General features: G+C 46.7%; 1 non-coding gene across 2 annotated transcripts in view; it reads right to left on the bottom strand.

Annotated features, from left to right (window-relative positions):
• Positions 1-766: 766 nt before the first annotated feature.
• LOC102905625 (uncharacterized) overlaps positions 767-21,479 on the bottom strand; it is a 28,953-nt gene continuing 8,240 nt past the window's right edge. For both annotated transcript variants that reach the window (XR_013046043.1, XR_013046044.1), the window contains one exon: positions 767-1,257. This is a non-coding gene — a transcript (uncharacterized LOC102905625). The remainder of the gene's footprint in view (positions 1,258-21,479) is intronic.

Below are 21,479 nucleotides of genomic sequence, written 5' to 3'. Positions count from 1 at the left end.
AGTGGTTCTGCCTCCTCGTATCCCCCAAGGGAACAGTGGGGAGGGAGATGGCTTGCACATTCTCGGGACAGCTCAGTCATCGTATTGCTTTCAGGAATTTCATTGCAGGTTGGTTAAACACAACTGTTACTGAAAACTAGATGTCAACTTAAGTCAACATTCAGAACTCGTCCCTTCCTGCCGCCCCGCACTTGGCCACTGCAGGAACTCCAGTTGCTGAGTCCAGACAGGGTGTTAGGATTTGGTGGTGGTGGCGGTGGGCTTTGTGCCTCAATAAATTGGGAGTGTTGATCCGGTGTCTAACGAGATAAAATTGTGGGTTATTTCTGAAATATGACACTCACTGTTTGGCCACAGGCAGCCCTCACTTCCTGATGCTGGACACACATGTCCCCTCCCTCCCTGCACCCTGTCCTCCTCCACTGCTGCTCTGCAGTTTTTTGACAGCTTAGCGACACCCTGTGGCCAATTGTGAGGTGAACAGGTTGGTTCACTTGTTTAGGAGGGGATGGGAGCAGGAAGACCCTGTGACTGTGGAGTCCTGGAGAGCAGCCCGGGCAGGCTGTCACCCAGAGGTCCCTCTCCCAGGGCCTGGGCGAAAGCGAGTGTGAGCTATGTTGGCAGATAGGCCTGCCCAAGCCATCCGTCTGTGAGGAGGTTCTTTATGAACTGGACAGTGGTCACAGCCGACCTGCTCACCTCTTACAAGCTCTGGTGGATGAAATACAACAGTCCAGCCCCAGGTGGTTTAAATTATCTAGACTAATTCAGACAGCAGGGTTTGGACAGATTTATTGAAACATACAGGGTGTGAGCAGAGAGATCTAGTGGTGTATCACATATTGCCATTACCTTGGGTGTATAATTTAAACATTATAAATATATATTTCATAACTAAGCCTTTGGCCAAAAAAAAGTAAAATTATTTAGCACATTTGTTAAGGATCAGTAAGAAATGACTTTTGAACATTAAAAAGATCAAGTCACTGAATGAAACAGCAGTACCCCTCACTAATCTAAGACTCCGGAGGACTGAAGGTAGAGGTGTCTGCGCAGAGCTAGCCGCTTATTTCAGCAATCAGAAGAGTGGGAGCAGGCACACCGATCGGAGGCAGGCGCAGAGCGGCCAGGCAGCGGAGAGCTGGGCTCATCAGATGAACTTGTCCAAGAGGCAGCAGCAACAGAGAATAGTCTTGCAGACTGTGAGGACAGTGGATGGGCCCAGGTCATCTTTTCTTTGGGCTTCTACCACATACACTGGAGAGGGAAAGGAAAGGAGCGTGAGAAGGGCCTGCTGTAAACCCGGGCCCTGCAGGGCCCTCCAGGACCAGAGCAGATGCACAGCAGAGGTGCCCTGCAGCTGCTTCTCCTGCCCTTGCCAAGGATGGATAGAGGAAGGGCGGCTCACCGGCTCCTTCCTCTCCCCGTCACTCGAGGACAGCGTTCTTCCTCTAGGGATGAATACTAGGGACACTACAGAATGACCCTAAGCCAGGGCAGTGAAGCTGGCGGACCCCAGGCGGCAGTGAAGGCAGGAAGTCCTGGCCTGCTCTGCAGAGCTCGGGGGGAGGGGCACTCCTTCAGTTCAGCGAAGCCAAGCAGAATTCAAATCTGTGCCTTCAGGAATAATTGGGAGTTACAAACAAACACTTGAGTGCTGCTCAGTAGCAAAGTACACTGTGAAGTGGGCAGAGAGGGCGGCCAGGTCACGTGGGGCTGGAGGCCTTCAGAATGGAGTTGAAATCTGGGCCACGCTGTGTACGTACGCCTCAGTTTCTCTTCTAGGGCCCTATTCTGAATGGTGGGCGGCTGCTACTTCACCTCAGAACAGTCATCAAATCCATAAGCAGTAAGGACTTCAAACTTGCAGAGCAGTGTGTGGATTTTATGAATCGGACCAGTTCTGCAGCTGGCCTTCAGCTCCAGTTTTGTGTTTTCTGTCTATTTTTATACCTTGGCCACTCTGGAGCTGGTATAGGAGAGTGCCCTGGCTTGCCAGGGATCTGGCACAGATTGAATGCCAGACCACTTGGCCCCACAGTCTCCAGCTATCACCCATTGGGTGGTTGCTCACAATGCCAAAACTTAGTTCAAAACCCACACAGTGTCATCCAGCCCCCCCCCCCGAGTCTTTGAAGGACGGGTATGGGGCACCAGGCACAGGGCTTCCCTCCTGTGAGAACCAGTGGACCTGGAGCTCGGTCAGCTACATCAACACAAATACCAAATCCTGCTTCCTTCACTGCTTCCTCTCCAGATCAGCTAGGGTTATTCCTCACAGGGCTCAGTTCACAAATTTCTAGAAATCTGAGGGCCTAGAAACTTCCAGCTCATTCCTCCTACCTAGACTGCTGACGGAGGTTAAAAGATGCCAAAGGCGCCCATTTCCAGAGGACAGAGTCTTCCAAAGCCCTGACTCTCCTTCCCCTACACACAGGCTAGGAGGACAGGGACGGGGACAAGGTGGGGTCTAGCCGCCTCTTTCTTGCTTTCGAGTTAACCAAGGCATCAGTGGCCCAGGAGCAAGTCTGAAGGAAGTCCTTCCCAATCCTCGTAGCATGGCTGTGGGCCTAGAAATGGTAAATTTCCAACAGTACCTTCTAGATGCCCACCTGCTCATGGGGGAAGGCCTTGTGTTTCCAGAGGCTGTCTCCTGGTCTTGGCCTCAGGATCTCTGTCCACCCAGGGGCCTCACAGCTCTGTCTTCTGTGTTTCCACTGTCTGTCACCTCTGTGAGGGGATCTGCCTGAGAATTCTCACACCTTCCTGTCATCGAATCAATCCTGTAAACCCTGCTCTGTGGGCACGTACTGAAGCTGAGAGTACCAGTCAGTCATACAGCAGGTCCTGCAGTGGAGATGGCTCCAGCCCGGGTGTCCATACCAAGTCAGATGGACTGTCCTGGCAAATGCCTTCTCTAGCCAAAGCGGAGTGTGTGCTGCTGGGTAGCTTTGTAAGCTGTGCCAGCTCTGTGGGATTCCCCCGCCGCCCCCCCCCATACCTCCCTCAGTCTTTTTCTTTTAAAAGAAGGAAAGGGGGTTGGGAGTCAAAAGCAACGGGTGGGTGTGGGTGCGGCCTGGAAGGAGGTTCTGGCACTGCAGAGCTTGCTCAGTTAGAGATCAAGCGCCCCCTTGTGGCCAGACTTGAGACAAAGGCTGGGTTCTAGGTCCTGTGTTTACATTCACACCAGCCTCAGTACTAACTTGGTTCATTCACTGGGGACAGAGATCAGCCTGTTCAACCACTAGCAGGGGCCTCTCTGCTGGTCCCCGCAAGGAGGGTCTGCAGGGCTCTATTTCTTCTGACCAGGCTGGGCGATGTCAGATGTAGGCTCCTGTACCGCCTTGCCTCTTGTGTTGAAGCCGTCCCTCCCCCTTGAACCATGCTTCTGAGACAATGTAAGTGTCAGTGTATGGCGAAGAATAGAGGGTTTTACTTCACTGTTTCACTTTGCTTAAATCTAGGCTTATTGGATGCCAAAGCCACATTCAAAGGTGCTCCTCTAGCTAAAACGGAAGAGCAGGAGGGGAGCAGAGAAGGAAGCTAACTGTCTGGTTTGGGCGGCCTTGGACACACCCTCCCGTCCTCTCTGCAAGTCCCAGACCTGGTGCTGATTGACCTGGACTCCTTCCCAAGTCACTGTCATTAAAGTCCCCCTTGGCCCAGCTGCACCCAATCTATGCCCCCCTCACAGCCACACCGGCAGCTCTGATCCCTGTCCCGTCCATCCAAAGGCCTCAATTCTAGTTGGGCTCCTCCAGACCTTGCTGCCTGTGGGCCCTCGGAGAGCACAAGGGCTCAGGCCAGGCCGCAGAAGCCCGATCAGATTACCAGCCCTCGCCATAAGCAGCTCAGGGCCTAGAGGGCGAGCACCCAGGTACTTGTCATTCCTAGGGCTGGGCCCTGTGAGTACAAATACAACCCCATGCGCCATGGCCCAGACATAGTACTGTCAGGGTTTCTATCGAACCCTCCTTCCCCTCCAAGGAGCACTCAATATCAGCTACAGCAATGCCAGCCTTATCCTCTTTTCTCTGGGTTCTGTAGGGAGCTGAGAGCTCAGCTGAGCTGGGTCATGAGGAAGAGAGCGCAGGAAGTGGTCTGCTGTGAACATCCAGGATCCCAGATCCCTTCTCTGCTCACCTCAGTATAAGGTGCATGCTCTTCTCCCATCCTAAGTAGAATCCCTGCATCTCAACTCCAGTTTCGGTCACTCTCCACTGCGGCAGCCTGGTTCCTTAGGGTACCCTATAAGGAGAAACTCCAACTGCAAACATCACCATTTGACACTCCTTCTAGGTGGTCCTCCAGCATGTGGAACACTAGGGTACTAGTCCAGACACGGCCTTCATCATTTATCATCACCATCACGGGGCCCACGCCCATGAAGCCCTGCACATTTACAGGTGGCCAGCATACTGTGGTCCAATTTTATGGAGAAGGAAACCACTTCAGGTAGAGTTATGTGATTTTGTCCAAAGTCAGCTGTCAGCATCTCCATGCCAGTCTCCCAGCTAATCGGTGGCACCGTCCCACTGTTCCATTTAGCGCACCAACCCCGGCACCCACTTGCTCAACCCCACCTAGGCTCCCTCTCACAGCACTCTTTCCTTTATTGCCTGCACTGTTCAGACTCCATGGATCCTGTGGGTGTGGCGGGCCTCAGATGCCTCAGAGCAAGTGTCCTTCCTTGCACTTGAAAGACCTGGATCTGACCGGTCTGTCCCCGAGGCAGGCTGCTTAGCGGCATGACTACAGCACAGCCCCTTAGGGAGGCCTTGCAGTGACCACGGAGGAGAGCAGGACCAGCAAGAGTCAAGGAACCTAATTCCAGGCATGCGTGCAGTGCAAAAGCCAAGTACCAGGCTGGGAATGATCCAAAGAGAAGTGTGAAGTTCACATGATAAAATTCTGTTTCCAGCACTGAGGCCTGTGTTGGTAGCTGTGGAGCTCTGCGGAACTCTGGTCTCTGAAAGCGAGGTGAAGGGGGCTGCTCTGAGGCAGCCAGTGTGCTTGGGGTTTATGTCAGAGATTAAAGGCAAAGTCTGCCAGACAGGGGCCAGCATGGCTCACATGTAATGTGTGCATTAGCATATTCTCCCAGGGCCCGGCCAGCTCTGTGAGCACAGGACATCCAAGCGCCTGAAACAGTAGGCCCTAGCCCTGGCCTGCAACATGCAAAAATGTAGCCCCTAACTACATTTTCAAGATCCCTCTGTCTTATCTCTTGGCCCTTCTCCTTACCTCAGGAACCTGGGGTACAGCAGGAAGTAGGAAGTATGGGGGGTGGAAAGGGCGGTAGGTTCTGCCAAGACTCTGGAGATAGAAATTCAGATAAAAGCAGAGAAGGAAGCCTTCTTACGTGACAACTGTAGATAGAAGGATGTGATATCCCATTAGTTCTGTCCCGTCTCTGGCTCCTAACTTCCTCCAGAGGCAAGCCCAGGAACTAGGACTTCTCGGCCCTAAACCAGGTTCACAGACATACTAAGCCTTCCCCGCCTTTTAGTCTTAGAGCTGGCTATAAAGAATGAACTTCCTCAGGGCTGAGCATGGTGGCACACACCTTTAATCCTAGTATTTGTGAGTTCGAGGCCAGCCTGGTCTACATAGTGAGTTCCAAGACAGATGGGCTACACAGTGAGACCTTGTCTCAAAAAAAAACAAAAAAAACAGAACAAAACAAAAATGAACTCTGGCGTACCTAGAGGTCCGAAGACCCTTCTCATTCCCTGAAGGTCCTGCCCAACACCCTGGAGGGCGGAATGCTTCGCTGACAAGCCATGCTGGTTTCCCTGCTCTGTGTGTGTTCTGTCTGACCCTTTAGTCCAATCATAGCTACACGGCTCCTTGTGAAATGTCTCCATAAGGCATTCCAAAGAGCAGAATTCGAGGCTTCTGGGCAGCCCTTCATGGCAGTCCCTGGAAGGGTCAGGCCTGGAGAGGGCACAGAAGTACCACTTTCTGCAATTTCCATGCGCCACACCTCTTCACCCCTATCTCTGTACTGGCTTTTATAACAAATCAGCAAACAGACGTGTTCCCTGAGACAAACAAACAAATGAACAAGAGGAGAGCGGCTGTGGGACTCCTGTTAAAAGCAAGTTGATCGGAGCCACAGGCAAAGCGAACAGACCAAGACTGGCATCTAGAAGGGGCACAGTTAGAGACTGAGCCTTCAACCTCGCTGGGATCTGATGCCATTCTGGGTGGACAGCTTGAGAAGCAGATCAGGAGATGCCCAAGGCTGACGTCTGATGCTACAGAACCAGATGCCTGCCTGTTTGGTGGGAGACCCCCCCCCCCATGTTGTTAGAAGTCACAGAAGTGACAAGGGAACACATGGAAAGGGGTGCTTTGGTTTTCCTGGGTGTCCTAAAGGGATGTTGTGTTGATTGTTTTTGCCAACTTGACACAAGTTAGAGTCACCTGAGAAGAGGAGGCCTCAGCTGAGAAATTGTCTGGAATGCCCACAAGTCTATGGGCATCATCTTGACGGATGATTGATTGTGGGGGAGGGCAGCTCACTGTGGGTGGTGCCCTTCCTGGTCAGGTGGTCCTGGAGTGTGTAAGGAAGCAAGCTGAGCTAGCCATAGAGAACAAGCCAAGAGGAGCAGATCCCTTTAGGGCCTCTGCTGGAGTTCCTGCCTTGGTGTCCCTCAGTGATGGACTATGATGAGGATGTGTAAGACAAACCCTCTCCTCCCCTGCCTGCATTTGACCATGGTCTTTATCACAGCAACACAAACGAGGACAGATGTCCTCAATCCAGGTCATAAGCCTTGAGACCCTGTGTCTCAATTTTGTGAGAGGATTTCAGGATTTCAGAATAGTAATTTTAATAAAACATCAAATTGAATTTAGACATACAGTCATCTACTTCCTAGGCAAGTAATCCTGGGCAGATGACAATCTCTCCTAGCCTCGGTTCCCTCTGCTGTAGGAGAGGGTAATAATCTTCCACAGAACTGCTGAATTGTTACAGAATTCTACAGAGAGTTGTTGGAAGATTATGAGACCATGCATGTCAGCGTGGCTCTAGCATACTGTGAATCACTCAGTAAACTCACTGAGCTCTCATTGTTATTCACATGACTGTGAGCTTTCAGGCAGGTCCCCTCCTAATCAAGTGAGGAATGCTCTTGCTAGCCCAGGCTAGCCTTGAACTCTCAATCCTCCTGCCTCAGACTCCCAAATGCTGGGATGACAGGCATGAACCACCATGCCAGGCAAGAGTAGGCCTCTTTAGGCAGATCTAGATAAGAATAATACAGAGACACAGGTAGGCCCGCAGAGGCGGCCTGCAGTGGTAGACAGGCCCAGCGGCGGTGGCAGCCAGCAGAGACATTCAGGCCCAGCTGCGGCCCACAGAGGTAGACGGCCCAGCGGCATCGGCATCATGAAATGAAAAACTCCCTTAAAGAGGAAATAAAAACTTTTCTTAAAGAGGAAATAAAAAACTCCCTTAAAGAGGAAATAAAAACTTCCCTTAAAGAGGAAATGAAAAACTCCATTAAAGAGGAAATAAAAAACTCCCTTAAAGAAATGGAAGAAAAAACGAACAAAAAATGGGAAGAAATCAAATCAAGCCAAGAAAAAGCAATTAAACAGATGAAAGAAACATTCCAAGATCTGAAAAATGAATTTGAGACAATAAAGAAAACACATGCTGAAGGAATACTGGAAATAGAAATCCTGACTAAACGAACAGGAACCACAGAAACAAGCATAACCAACCGATTGCAAGAGATGGAACAGAGAATCTCTGACACTGAAGACATGATAGAGAAAATAGATTCGTCAGTCAAAGAAAACACAAAAGACTAAAAAGTCGTAACACAAAACGTCCAGGAAATTTGGGACACCATGAAAAGACCAAACCTAAGAATAATAGGGATAGAAGGAGAAGAATACCAACTCAAAGGCACAGAAAATATATTCAACAAAATCATAGAGGAAAACTTTCCTAACCTAAAGAAAGAAATACCTATGAAGATACAAGAAGCTTACAGAACACCGAATAGGCTGGATCAAAAAAAAAAAAAAAGTCCCCTTGCCACATAATAATCAAAACACTAAACACACAGAACAAAGAAAAAATATTAAGAGCCACAAAGGAACAAGACCAAGTAACATATAAAGGCAAACCCATCAGAATAACACCAGACTACTCAATAGAGACTATGAAAGCTAGAAGATCATGGACAAACCTCATGCAGACACTAAGAGACCACGTATGCCAACCCAGACTATTATACCCAGCAAAACTCTCAATCACCATAGGCAGAGTAAACAAAATATTCCAGGATAAAACCAGATTTAATCAATACCTGTCCACAAACCCAGCCCTACAGAAAGCACTAGAAGGGAAAATTCAACCCAAAGAAGCTAAACACATCCATGAAAAATCAAGCAATAGATAATCCCACACCAACATACACCACAGAAGGACAACACAACACAACCAAAAAAAAAAAAACAGGAATTAATAATCACTGGTCATTAATATCCATCAATATCAATGGTCTCAACTCACCTATAAAAAGACACAGGCTAACAGAATGGATAAGAAACAGGACCCATCCATTTACACTACCTCCGAGTAAAGGGCTGGGAAAAGGTTTTCCAAGCAAATGGACCTAAGAAACAAGCTGGTGTAGCTATCCTAATATCTAGTAAAATAGACTTCAAACTAAAATCAATCAAAAGAGACCAGGATGGACATTACATATTCATCACGGGAAAAATCCACCAAGATGAAGTCTCGATTCTAAACATTTATGCTCCAAATACAAAAGTACCCACATTCATAAAAGAAACACTACTAAAGTTTAAAACGCACATCAAACCCCACACATTAGTAGTGGGAGAATTTAACACACCACTCTCACCAAAAGATAGATCTACCAGACTGAAACTTAACAAAGAAATAAAGGCCCTAACAGATGTTATGACTCAAATGGACCTAATAGATATCTACAGAATATTCCATCCTAACACAAAAGAATATTCCTTCTTCTCAGCACCCCATGGAACCTTCTCAAAAATTGACCACATGCTTGGACACAAAACAAATCTCAACAGATACAAAAAAATTGGAATAACCTCCTGTATCTTATCAGACCACCATGCCTTAAAGTTAGCCCTCAATAACAACAAAAATTATAGAAAACCCACAAACTCATGGAAACTGAATAATGCGCACCTGAAACATCAATGGGTCAAGGAAGAAATAAAGACAGAAATTAAAGAGTTCCTAGAATTCAATGAAAATGAAAGTACAAAATACCCAAACTTATGGGACACTATGAAAGCAGTGCTAAGAGGAAAATTCATAGCTCTAAATGCACACATAAAGAAGATGGAACAATCCCATAACAATGAATTAACAGCACAACTGAAAGCTCTAGAACAAAAAGAAACAAACTCACCCAGGAGAAATAGACGCCAGGAAATAATTAAATTGAGGGCTGAAATCAACGAAATAGAAACCAAGAGAACAATACAAAAAATCAATGAAACAAAGAGTTGGTTCTTTGAAAAAATCAACAAGATAGACAAACCCCTAGCCAAATTAACCAAAAGGCAAAGAGAGAGCACCCAAATTCACAAAATCAGAAATGAAAAGGGAGACATAATAACAGACAACGAGGAAATCCAGAGAATCATCAGATCATACTTCAAAAACCTGTACTCCACAAAAATGGAAAACCAGGAAGAAATGGACAATTTTCTGGATAAATACCACATACCAAAATTAAATCAAGACCAGATAAACCATTTAAATAGACCAATAACCCCTAAAGAAATAGAAACAGTCATCAAAAGTCTTCCAACCAAAAAAAGCCCAGGACCAGATGGTTTCAGTGCAGAATTCTACCAGACTTTCAAAGAAGAACTAATACCAATCCTCTTCAAAGTGTTCCACGCAATAGAAACAGAAGGAACACTACCAAACTCTTTTTATGATGCTACAATTACCCTGATACCCAAACCACACAAAGATGCAACAAAGAAAGAGAACTACAGACCAATCTCCCTCATGAACATTGATGCAAAAATACTCAACAAAATATTGGCAAACTGAATCCAAGAATCCATCACAACCAAGTAGGATTCATCCCAGGGATGCAAGGGTGGTTCAACATACGAAAATCAGTCAATGTAATACACCATATAAACAAACTGAAAGAAAAAAACCACATGATCATCTCCTTAGATGCTGAAAAAGCCTTTGACAAAATCCAACACCCCTTCATGATAAAGGTCTTAGAAAGATCAGGAATACAAGGAACATTTCTAAACATAATAAAAGCAATTTATAGAAAGCCAACAGCAAACATCAAATTAAATGGAGAAAAACTCAAAGTGATACCACTAAATTCAGGAACAAGACAAGGCTGTCCACTCTCCCCATATTTATTCAATATAGTACTTGAAGTTCTAGCTAGAGCAACAACAAAAGGAGATCAAAGGGATACAAATTGGCAAGGAAGAAGTCAAACTTTCACTATTTGCAGATGATATGATAGTATACATAAGTGACCCCAAAAACTCTACCAGGGAACTCCTACAGCTGATAAACGCCTTCAGTAAAGTGGCAGGATACAAGATCAACTCAAAAAAATCAGTAGCCCTCCTATATACAAATGATAAAAGGGCTGAGAAAGAAGTCAGAGAAACATCACCCTTTACAATAGCCACAAATAATATAAAATACCTTGGGATAACACTAACTAAACAAGTGAAAGACCTTTTTGATAAGAACTTTAAATCTCTAAAGAAAGAAATTGAAGAAGATATCAGAAAATGGAAGGATCTCCCATGCTCATGGATAGGTAGGATTAACATAGTAAAAATGCCAATCTTACCAAAAGCACTCTACAGATTCAGTGCAATCCCCATCAAAATCCCAACACAATTCTTCACAGACTTGGAAAGAAAAATACTCAACTTTATATGGAAAAACAAAAGACCCAGGATAGCTAAAAGAATCCTATACGATAAAGCAACCCTTGGAGGCATCACCATCCCTGACCTCAAACTCTACTATAGAGCTATAGTAATAAAAACAGCTTGGTACTGGTATAAAAACCGACATACGGACCAATGGAATCGAATTGAAGACCCTGACATTAATCCATGCACATATGAACACCTGGTTTTTGACAAAGGAGCCAAAACTATACAATGGAACAAAGAAAGTATCTTCAACAAATGGTGCTGGCATAACTGGATGTCAATATGTAAAAGATTACAAATAGATCCATATCTGTCACCATGCACAAAACTCAAGTCCAAGTGGATCAAAGACCTAAACATAAATCTAGTTACACTAAACTTAATAGAAAAGAAAATAGGAAGCACTCTTGAACGCATTGGCACCGGAGACCATTTCCTAAATAAAACACCAACAGCACAGACCCTGAGCACAACAATTAATAAATGGGACCTCTCAAAACTGAGAAGCTTTTGCAGGGCAAAAGACACAGTCAATAAGACAAAAAGACAGCCAACAGATTGGGAAAAGATCTTCACCAACCCCACATCTGACAGAGGATTGATCTCCACAATATATAAAGAACTCAAGAAACTAGACATCAAAGTACTGAACAGTCCAATTAAAAAATGGGCTAAAGAGCTAAACAGAGAATTCACAAAACAAGAACTACAAATGGCTGAAAGACATTTAAAGAAATGCTCAACATCCTTAATCATCAGAGAAATGCAAATCAAAATGACTCTGAGATATCACCTTACACCTGTTAGAATGGCTACGATCAAAAACACCAATGACAACCAATGTTGGAGAGGATGTGGAGCAAAGGGAACACTCCTCCACTGTTGGGGGGAATGTAAACTTGTACAACCACTGTGGAAATCAGTATGGCAGTTTCTCAGAAAATTAGGAATCCAACTACCTCAAGACCCAGACATCCCACTCTTGGGCATATACCCAAGGAATGCTGATTCATACCATAAAGATACATGCTCAGCTATGTTCATAGCAGCACTATTTGTAATAGCCAGAACCTGGAAACAACCTAGATGCCCATCAATGGAAGAATGGATGAAAAAAATGTGGTACATATACACAATGGAGTACTACTCAGCAGAGAAAAACAATGAAAGCATGAAATTTGCAGGCAAATGGATGGAACTAGAAAAAATCATCCTGAGTGAGGTAACCCAAACCCAGATAGACAGTTATGGTATGTACTCACTCATAGGTGGATTCTAGATATAAAATAAAGAACAATCAGACCACAACCCATAGAACCATAGAGGCTATATATATAGCATGGAGGTCCCTTGGACAACTGTGGCATATAATAAATTTCAGTTTTACTCAATTATTGAAAAAAATAGCCAAATGAATGGAAACACATGAACTATGAACCAAAGGCTGAGGGGCCCCCAGCTGGATCAGGCCCTCTGAATAGGTGAGACAGTTGATTGGCTTGATCAGTTTGGGAGGCAACTAGGCAGTGGGACCAAGTCCTGTGCTCATTGCATGAGTTGGCTGTTTGAAACCTGGAACTTATGCAGGGACACTTGGCTCAGTCTGGGAGGAAGGGACTGGACCTTCCTGGACTGAGTCTACCAGGTTGATCGCAGTCCTCGGGGGAGGACTTGTCCTGGAGGAGGTGGGAATGGAGGGTGGGCTGCGGGTAAGGGGAGGGGGTGGGAGGGGGGAGAATAGGGGAACCCATGGCTGATATGTAGAACTGAATGGTATTGTAAAATAAAAAATATATATATATGTATTTTTTAAAAAAGAATAATACAGAGGGGCTCCCTTGGACTCTGGGAAGAAGCTTCTGAAGTCAACAGGAGGTCAGGGGGCAAAGCCACATGCTGTTCCAAAAGCAAGGGGCCCCATGTAATTAGAAAAGGACAGTTCCTGTGTGAGGGAAGAATGTGCCACCATGAGGGACGAGGGAATGCAGGTCAGAGCTGGTAGATGTGGTGATATATTGTGCACCCTAGTAAACTTGCCTGAGGATCAGAAGACAGAGCCAGCCACTAGATTAGACATAGAGGTCAGGCAGTGGTGGCACACACCTTTAATCCCAGCACTTGAGATCTCATGCCTGTGCTTGGGAAGCACACACGCCTTTAATCTCAGGAAGTAAGATGGCAGGGTGGATAAAGGTATATAAGGCGTGAGGAAACAAGAACTCACTCTCTTTAGGCTGAGTATTTCATAGAGGTAAGAACTAGTGGCTGGCTGTTCTGCTTCTCTGATCTTTCAGCTTTCACTCTGATATCTGGCTCTGGGTTTTTTATTAAAAGACCATCTAAGATTCGAACAACAGGTAGATCCATGGGAGGAGGATGGAAGAATGTTAGCTAGGGGGTAGCCTTGAAATCAAGGTCTTGCCTATGTATCTTCCCTCGCTCCAACACACACATCTCCACACAGTTCCTGTCATTTTTCCTTTGGCCTCAATATAGCTGGAGTCCAGGTCACACCTTTGGAAAGCCCAACTCTTAGAAGTCCAGGCAAGACCCAGGCACAGGACTTCCAAGGGCAGTGGAGGGGATCTACATACTAAGCCTGAACCACAGGAACCATTGGGAGGGAGGCACAGGGGCTATACCCGAGGGACAAAGAGATAGCTACAGCCAGACTCACAGGTCCATGCTCACCCACTGAAGGCCTGGGTATCCTGGGCACCCCAGCAGGAACCCTGCTCCTCCCATGGATTTCACCTGCACCTGCCTAGACCACCTGCTAGGCCTCAGCCTTTCAAAGCTCCAGAATGGGCGGTAGCACCTGTGAATAAACATGCCTGTCCACCTCCATGAACTGGTCGGGCCACATACCCTTTGAGTAACTCTTCTTTCTCCTTTCCATGTGAAAGGAATGGACTGCAGGGCTCAGGGCAGAAAGTACCCCCACTCTGAGTCAGCTCCCAAACCAGCTGCCTGATTCATTAGCTGGTTCCACCCAAGCTGATGCTGGAAACTCAGTTCAAGGTTGGGTCACTTTAGGAATATCCTCCTTACCCTCTGCCCCCCTGAAACCTCTGATCCTGAGATATCTGATTGCCCTCTAGTATTCAAGATGGACTCAAGACAAGAGCAGGGCATAATCCAGGCCACAGCCCTACAGGTCCCTTATCTAGCTCAGCTCTGCCCTACGCCCCTGCCTTCCCTGGCTCAGGCTCTATCAGCCCTGCTCCTAACTTGGAATGCCCTTGTCACCTCTCAGAATTGAGATTGCTGCTTTGTAATAAGTGCCCCAGATGAGACTGTCTTGTCAACAAAATACCGCCTGGTTATTTTATTCTCCTGTTCCCACAGCCATGTGTAAAGCGTGGGAAAAGGGGGCTGTTCCTCCCCTGCTCTGCACCATGTAGGATCTGGCAGCTTCCTGGAGGAGCCTTCCTTGCCGTCTCCAGCCCATCAAGGCTCTTTGGGGCCTGAGACTCCTGCAAGCACGCTGTCGCTTGCAATCATGCAAAACCAGCCCTATCAGCTGAGCACTGGGCCAGAGAGGGCTGGGTGAACATTCAGATGAGAAGGGCTGACTCCAGGCCAGTCCAAGCTGCACCATACACCTGCAGGAAAGAGTGCCCTGGAGTAATGCAGACTATGCCGGTGATGCTTTCCTCTCTGCTCTTGTCGTCAGAACACAAGAACACAGGACTATCCGAGACGTCCTCACATCCTAACGGGAGTCTGAGTTCTTGGTTCACACGCTGCCCCCACAGGGCCTGAGATCCAAGGAAGGGTGGCAATTACGGGGGCTGGCAGGATCTCTGCACCATTCACATAGGCTGTGTGGCCACAGTCTAGGGCCTCACCTCGTGTCTGTGGCTATACAAAAGAAATCTGAGTGGCTCATCTGTGGGTCTAGAGAATTAAAAATTAACACAGAAAACACCAATGACCATTAAGACCACAGCTTCACACAACCAGCCATGTCCATTTCCAGCACTAATGCCAGGTGAGTACAGAGGGACACAGGCCCAGGAAGCCTTATCTGTGACAGGACAGCTGCAGCCATATAAAGCCCACTCCCGTGTGGGTATGTCATTAGCCAGTGCAACCAGTCCAGTGGCAATTCCCAATGCCAAGGAACTTTACAGGTGGACCAGATTTCCTAGGGGACATCTACATGTAATTCTACGATTCTCCATGTCCTCTAAGAACCAGCTGAAACAAAAGCAGACCAGAGCATTCAAACTGGGGGACACTGGCATGCCTACACAAAGCTGCCGTGAGTAGAAGACAAGAGTCCTCAGGCTTCAGCAGCTCATGGTTTCAAGTCCCCAGATGGAGCCATTTCTAGGGACAAGCCCAAAAGAGAAGCAGGGTTCTGTCTAGTCCAAGGCCGCCCACTGAATGTCAAGGGTACGCCCACAGTTGCAAGGAAATCACCAATTCAAGAGCCCTCCATGGAAGGTGATATGTAAAACTACAGCTGCAGCCTGTTATGAAAGCCGATCAAATATCAAAATGTAGTGTGATGCTGGGGTGACCACTCATGGGTATGCTGCAGTCTAAGTTTGGAAGGTGAGAAAAGCTGACTTTAGATCTGGAAGTCGAGTCCTCAGTAGAGAAAGGTAACTCATCAGCAACTAATCTTTAAAGATATTTTGCTTTAATATCCTCATCCAATATAACTGAATGAAAGGACCTGAACAAATATTGTATACCTATTATCATTATTTACACTATTTGAAATTATTTACAACAGCTGAAAGGTGAACACAACTCAATATTCACCATGAATGAATAAACTAAATGTGGAATATATCTTCAATGGAATATTATTCAGACTCAAAAAGGAAAAAAATTTGGACACATGCTGTAACATGGATAAACACTAAAGACACACTACAAAATCAACCAATCACAGAAGGGCAGATACTACATGATTATATGATTATATTTACCTGAAATACATACAGCAGTCAAATCCACAGGCAAAAAGTAGAATGGGGCTGTCAGGGGCAGGACAAAGTAGGGTATGGGGGTCTGTTATTCCAGAGGTGCCAAGTTTCAGTTTAGGAAGAAAAGTTTTGGAGACAGTGACTGACCAACCATGTGAGTGCAGCTAACATTAGCCAAAGAGCTATGTCCTTAGACAAGGTCAAAAGAGCAGGTTTTATGTTATAAATATTTAACTACACATCCTTTCAAGGATCCTGAGTGGTATCAAAACCTACATTCTTTAGTCTTCTACTGATTCATGAGGCTTCTAGGGCTCTCCACATTCAGGAAGTCAGGGCACACAGCTTAGTTCACAGAGGTGAAAATCTGGTGGTACAGGGTCATTTTGTCCCGGCACCAGCTTCGATTCTCCTCTGTCTTGTACCCCCCCCCGCCCCCCCCCCCCCTTATGGCTAGCCTGGACTCCAGTCAGCCAGAGGCATGTCATGGTTACCAAAAAACCAAGTCTGTCTGGTGCCTGCCTGTTCTGCTGGTAGACTGTTCCCGACTGCTCCCCTCCGAGCACCGCCCAGTGCTCCAGGGGAATCGAGCCGTGGCTGCCGACACTTGGCTCACTCAGTGTCCTACTTCTTCACATGCCTGCTTCTCTTCTCCTGACACAGGCAACCCTGGAGGGGAGGAGTCTAGAAAAAGAAGACACTGTCCAACACAGGGAGTCCCCAGAACACTCGGAGAGAAGAAACGGAGAGGGTGCACACAGGCACACACTAGGAGGCACAGGCAGAATCAACAGGAGACAACTGACATTCCCAGTCAGGAAAGGGGCTTCTCATAATGAGCTGGGGGTGATGTCAATCCTATGTCTCTTTTGGAGACAACTGAAATTCCCAGTCAGGAAAGGGGCTTCTCATAATGAGCTGAGGGGATGATGTCAATTCTGTGTCTCTTTTGATTGGCCCTGTCTTCTTCTGACTAATACAGCCCTCACAGTCTGGTGTTCCCATCCTCCCAGGATGACATGGTGGGGAGGGTGGTTAACACATGACCTGTTACTATACTGTATACAGCAGCAGGAAAGATGTTTGGAACCAGAGAACCGTGGGGGGGAGGAAGGAGGGAGGAGGAAGGAGAACAAAAACAAGAAGTAACTTAGCAAGCCAGGCCTGGTGGCTGGTGTAGGAGGATTGCCGAACTTAAGGCCAGCTTGAACAGTTAACCATAAAACTTTTTTTTTTTTGACAAGGCCTCATTACACAATCCAGGCTAGGCTCAAACTCACAACCCCCTGTTTCAGCCTCTAGACGCTAGAACTACAGGCGTGGGCCGCCACGCTCACCTGCCATTCCCCTTCTCTCGGCTGACACGCTTCCAACGAGATCTGGGCACACCCTAACGTTTCCGTAAAGGGGCTGACGGCAGCCCCGCACCAGGACCGTCACTTTAGACCGTGCAGAGACCGTGGGAGAGATCAAGCAAGCCAATGGAGCTCAGAACAGCGGTGGTGCTGAGTTGTTGGCCAGGGAGAGCCGGCCTTGAGCCACAGAATGCACCTTCCCACGGGGGCCTTTTCCCAACCTTTCCTTCAGTTCTGGAGCCCCGGAATATCCTGCCCACAGCTCTAGGAAATGCATGGTTACTCAAAGGCTCACAGAGGGTCTTGGAAAGGAGTTTTGGGAGGACTCCAGAGTAAGGGAAAGGAACTGTAGTCCTTCACAAATGACCTATGATACACAGATACATGATATAATCAAAAAAACATTCCGCTCATTTAAGAACTCACAACACAATCTTTTGGGGTTGGTTGTTTGCTTGCTTTTTGAAACAGGGTCTCATTATGTAGCCCTGGCTGTCCTAGAACTCACTATCGCTATTTAGACGAGGCTGGCCTCTTAACTCACAAGTACCTGCCTCTGCTTCCCAAGTACCCAAGTGATGGGATTTAACGGTGTGTGCCACCATGCCTGGCCTTCACATGCCTGGCGTTCACAATTCAACCTTGTACTGCCTCGGTAAAATCCTCTCAGCTAGGCAAGTGCTTGAGAGTTGGTGGTGTGGCTCTGTGGTAAGCATATATGAGATCCTGGGTACTATCTTCAAAGTTCAGAGAGAATCTAGATACTATCAAAATCAAATAAAGATGTAAGGAGATTCTACCTTCATGAAAAGTATAAATGAAAGGCATAAAAATCTTTTCTAGGGGCCTAGCGAGATGGCTCAGTGCTTAACATCTCTGTTTGCTCCTGCAAAGAACCTGAGTCAATTCCCAGCACCCACATGGTGGCTCACAACCCCCTGGAACTTCAGTTCCAGGGGATCTGATGCCTTTTTCTGGCCTCACTCAATGGGCACCAGGCATGTACATGTTACACATACATACAAGTAGGCAAAACACCCATTCACATAAAATAAAAATAGATAAACATTTTTTAAAAAAAGCCTTTCTAGGCTGTTCCTATGGTCTCTGGAAAGGGATATCTTAGTTAAAGGGGAAAGGTCTGACATCAAGAAGAAACCTGGGCTATACTCCAAGAACAGGACATTGTGAGAACACATGCAATCTGCTCTTCCCCCATGCTTCAAAAAGCTCCTAATGTCTAAAATGCCAAGAGTGAGTCAGACCAGCTCTAGGAGGAGGATCTTTTCCAATCAGTATCCCAGTCTAAAGGCATAAGCCAACTCCCCCAGCAGGGGAGGAAAAAGAAGAGCATCTATCGGGGACTATGGGGGTCCAGCCCCTCGATAGTCCCCTCCCAGGGTCCGGGAAGAATCTACAACCAGCTGATAATTAATCTTTGATGAGAAGAAATGAATCTATGTACACGAAACTCCTTAGTCCATATACTTTATTATTCTGTGACAGTTATAAGCTTATATTCTGCTCTCATACTTAGGTCATCTTTAGCCTGATTTCTCTCTACACTTGTCTGCGATCCCCTCTAGGTTCTATCTTAATTCCTTCATCTAGTTCTGCCCCTTCTAGGTTCTCATCCATCTTGTTCCTTCCCATATCATCTCCTTCTCTCTCATCTGGCTCTTCCTCCTCTTCCATCTCGTTCCTCTAGTACTCTCCTGTAGCCCTTCAATCTACTTCTTCCCCATCTCAGTTTGTTCCTCTCAAGTTCTTACCCATCTAGTTCTTCCATTCTATTCTCTTCTCTCTTCTCTGTCTTCTCGTGCCCTGGGAGTTCTGGTATATATACACTTACAAGCAGTATTCCCTTAGCAGTGCAAAACCAGGCTTCCAGGGTCAAATGGAGGGGTGATAAGAATCACATAGGAAGGCAACACCTGTTAATTATCACTTGCAGCCCCAAAGGGAAGTGACCAATGGAGAAATGAATAGCAAGACTTACATACAGAACAATTGTAAGAGGGCTCTTATGTGCTCAACTATAATCTTAAACGTGGTTGGTAGAAAGTGTTAGGTCAATGGGAGAAAATAAAACTGTCTTTTTTCCCGTAGCTCTTATCTGTCCAAGCTATCTGCTGTTTTTCTGCAGGGTGGGGGAAAGTGTGCTCAGTCGCTAGGCAACCTGTGTACAGCTAGATGCCTCTGATGATAGTTAAAGGGCGATCTGGAACTGGCGGTAAGGTTTGGGAAAAGAGGAAATAAGGCTTAATTGGCACATCCGCCAGGCCTTCTCAAACAGGTAGCCTGGATGCTTAAGTCTGTTCTAGAGAGTACAGAGGTATCTCTGATGAGGTACTTTCCTCCATCCGGTGATGGACCTGGCCGGATGCTACCAATAATGATAATTACAGGGAGGCTTAAACTGGGGTTCTGGCTGAGCATAGCTGTTAGCACAGAAGGTTATCTAAATATTCCTAGAAGTGGTTAGGTAAGTAGTTAGAGGTCTATAAAGTTAGTAAGGCTGTAAGAAAGGAGGGGTCTGAGCTAAATTGTGTAAAGCTATTACTTAATGTCTACCTGACCTAGGCGGTGTCCCTTGTGGAATTTACCTTAAGTCAGGAGACTCGCCTGTGGGTTGTTATCACTGTTAATCCTCGGAAATTGGGTGACCACCTGGGTGATGTCTCCTTTAGTCCTTAAAATGGCTAGGGGAGATATCTGATTCCAGAGAAAGCCTTTCCTGAGGCTGTTCTCCAAATGCTTGGAATGTGTATGTCTAGAGAGTGATCAGTCCACATTGTTAGCCCTTCTTAGGGAAAAATCAATTGGGAAAACTAGGAAGGCACACATGATTTTCATAACAGAATACAGCTGATATATAACAAGCCAAGTAACACCAAAAACTCCTTGGGATTTGGCTTCCTCTGGAGGAATTCCCTGACCCCTCCAGGTAGTGACTTTGCCATAACCAGCTGAGTTCTTATGATATTCCTGTGGCTCGCAACAAGCATCCTATTGGCTTCCCAAAACTCAGGATGGCAGCTTTGATGGCACAGAGCAGCAAGCTTCCTGGCGCAAGCTGGTCAGGCTTACGTAAGAGTTAGTTGATAGGAAACTATTCCCTGGAGACGAGCCCTACTCTTCCAGGAGCTGAGGCAAAGCAAGAGGATGAGGGCACAGCCTCGAGGACTCGGAGTCCATTCACTGCATCTGTTTCTGTGGACCCTTGGCCCCTGCCAGCTTCGCTTGGCTCAAGGGAAGGTAGGCCTCGTCAGTTCTGTATGCCCAAGGTCCAGCTCTTACAGACACATGGATTTAGGTTATGCTTAAAACATTTGCCATAGTCCATTTCAGTCAACTGCAAGTCCCTCACCCTCTCTGTGGCTCCATTTCCTCTCCTGAAAAATGGCTACACTGAGAGCACCAACCTCTGAGGACAGTTCTAAAGCTCTTATGAGACACTCCCCGAGAAGCAGTTAGCACCCAGCACAAAACAGAGGAGAAATCATGGCTGATACTGTTGTCATTCTTTCTAAATTAGTCAAGGGCTAAAAGGAAAGGCAGTCTTTCTGTAGTGTGTGACACCGCTTTGAGATTAAAAACAAAACAACTAGTCAGTAAGGTGCTTGCTGTGCAGACATGAGGACGTGAATTCAGAGCTGCAAGACCCACATAAAAAGCTAGTCCTGATGGTACAGTCCTATGACCTCCGCACTTGGAGATGGCGGCTATGGAGCCGGCAGAGCCTGGGGGCTTACTGCCAGCCAGTCTAGCAGAAACAGTGAACTCCAGGTTCAGTAAGAGATCCTGTCTCGAGTAACAAGGTTAAGAAACAACTGGGGAAGACAGCCCAATATCAATATCACAGGTGAGGCACTTGGTAGACTGGGGTGGCAGGAAACACAGTCAGCAGAGCAAGGCTAACCTCTGAAACGGAGACCTCAGTAAAAACTGACACCCCTTCCTGAAGGCTCACATTTTCAGGGGCCAAGACAGCCAAAGTCAGCCTTGACAATTTAAAATGGAAACAGAAACAAGAACATCACAACACCCAGAACGCTTCTGTGATTACAGGACTAGCTTCAACTATATCCCCTGGACGAAGACCATGTATTAGATGAATTTCAAAAGGGGCTGCATCACAGACTGGAGGGACGATGGCTCAGCCAGGAAAGCCTGCTGCCAAGCCTGACAGAGTTCAGTCCCCAGAACTCACGTGATG

The sequence above is a fragment of the Peromyscus maniculatus genome, chromosome 19 (assembly GCF_049852395.1).
Source record: "Peromyscus maniculatus bairdii isolate BWxNUB_F1_BW_parent chromosome 19, HU_Pman_BW_mat_3.1, whole genome shotgun sequence".
NCBI classification, from domain to species: domain Eukaryota; kingdom Metazoa; phylum Chordata; class Mammalia; order Rodentia; family Cricetidae; genus Peromyscus; species Peromyscus maniculatus.
The sequence above is the reverse complement of the archived record's forward strand: the minus strand, read 5'-3'. Positions and strand labels throughout refer to the sequence as shown.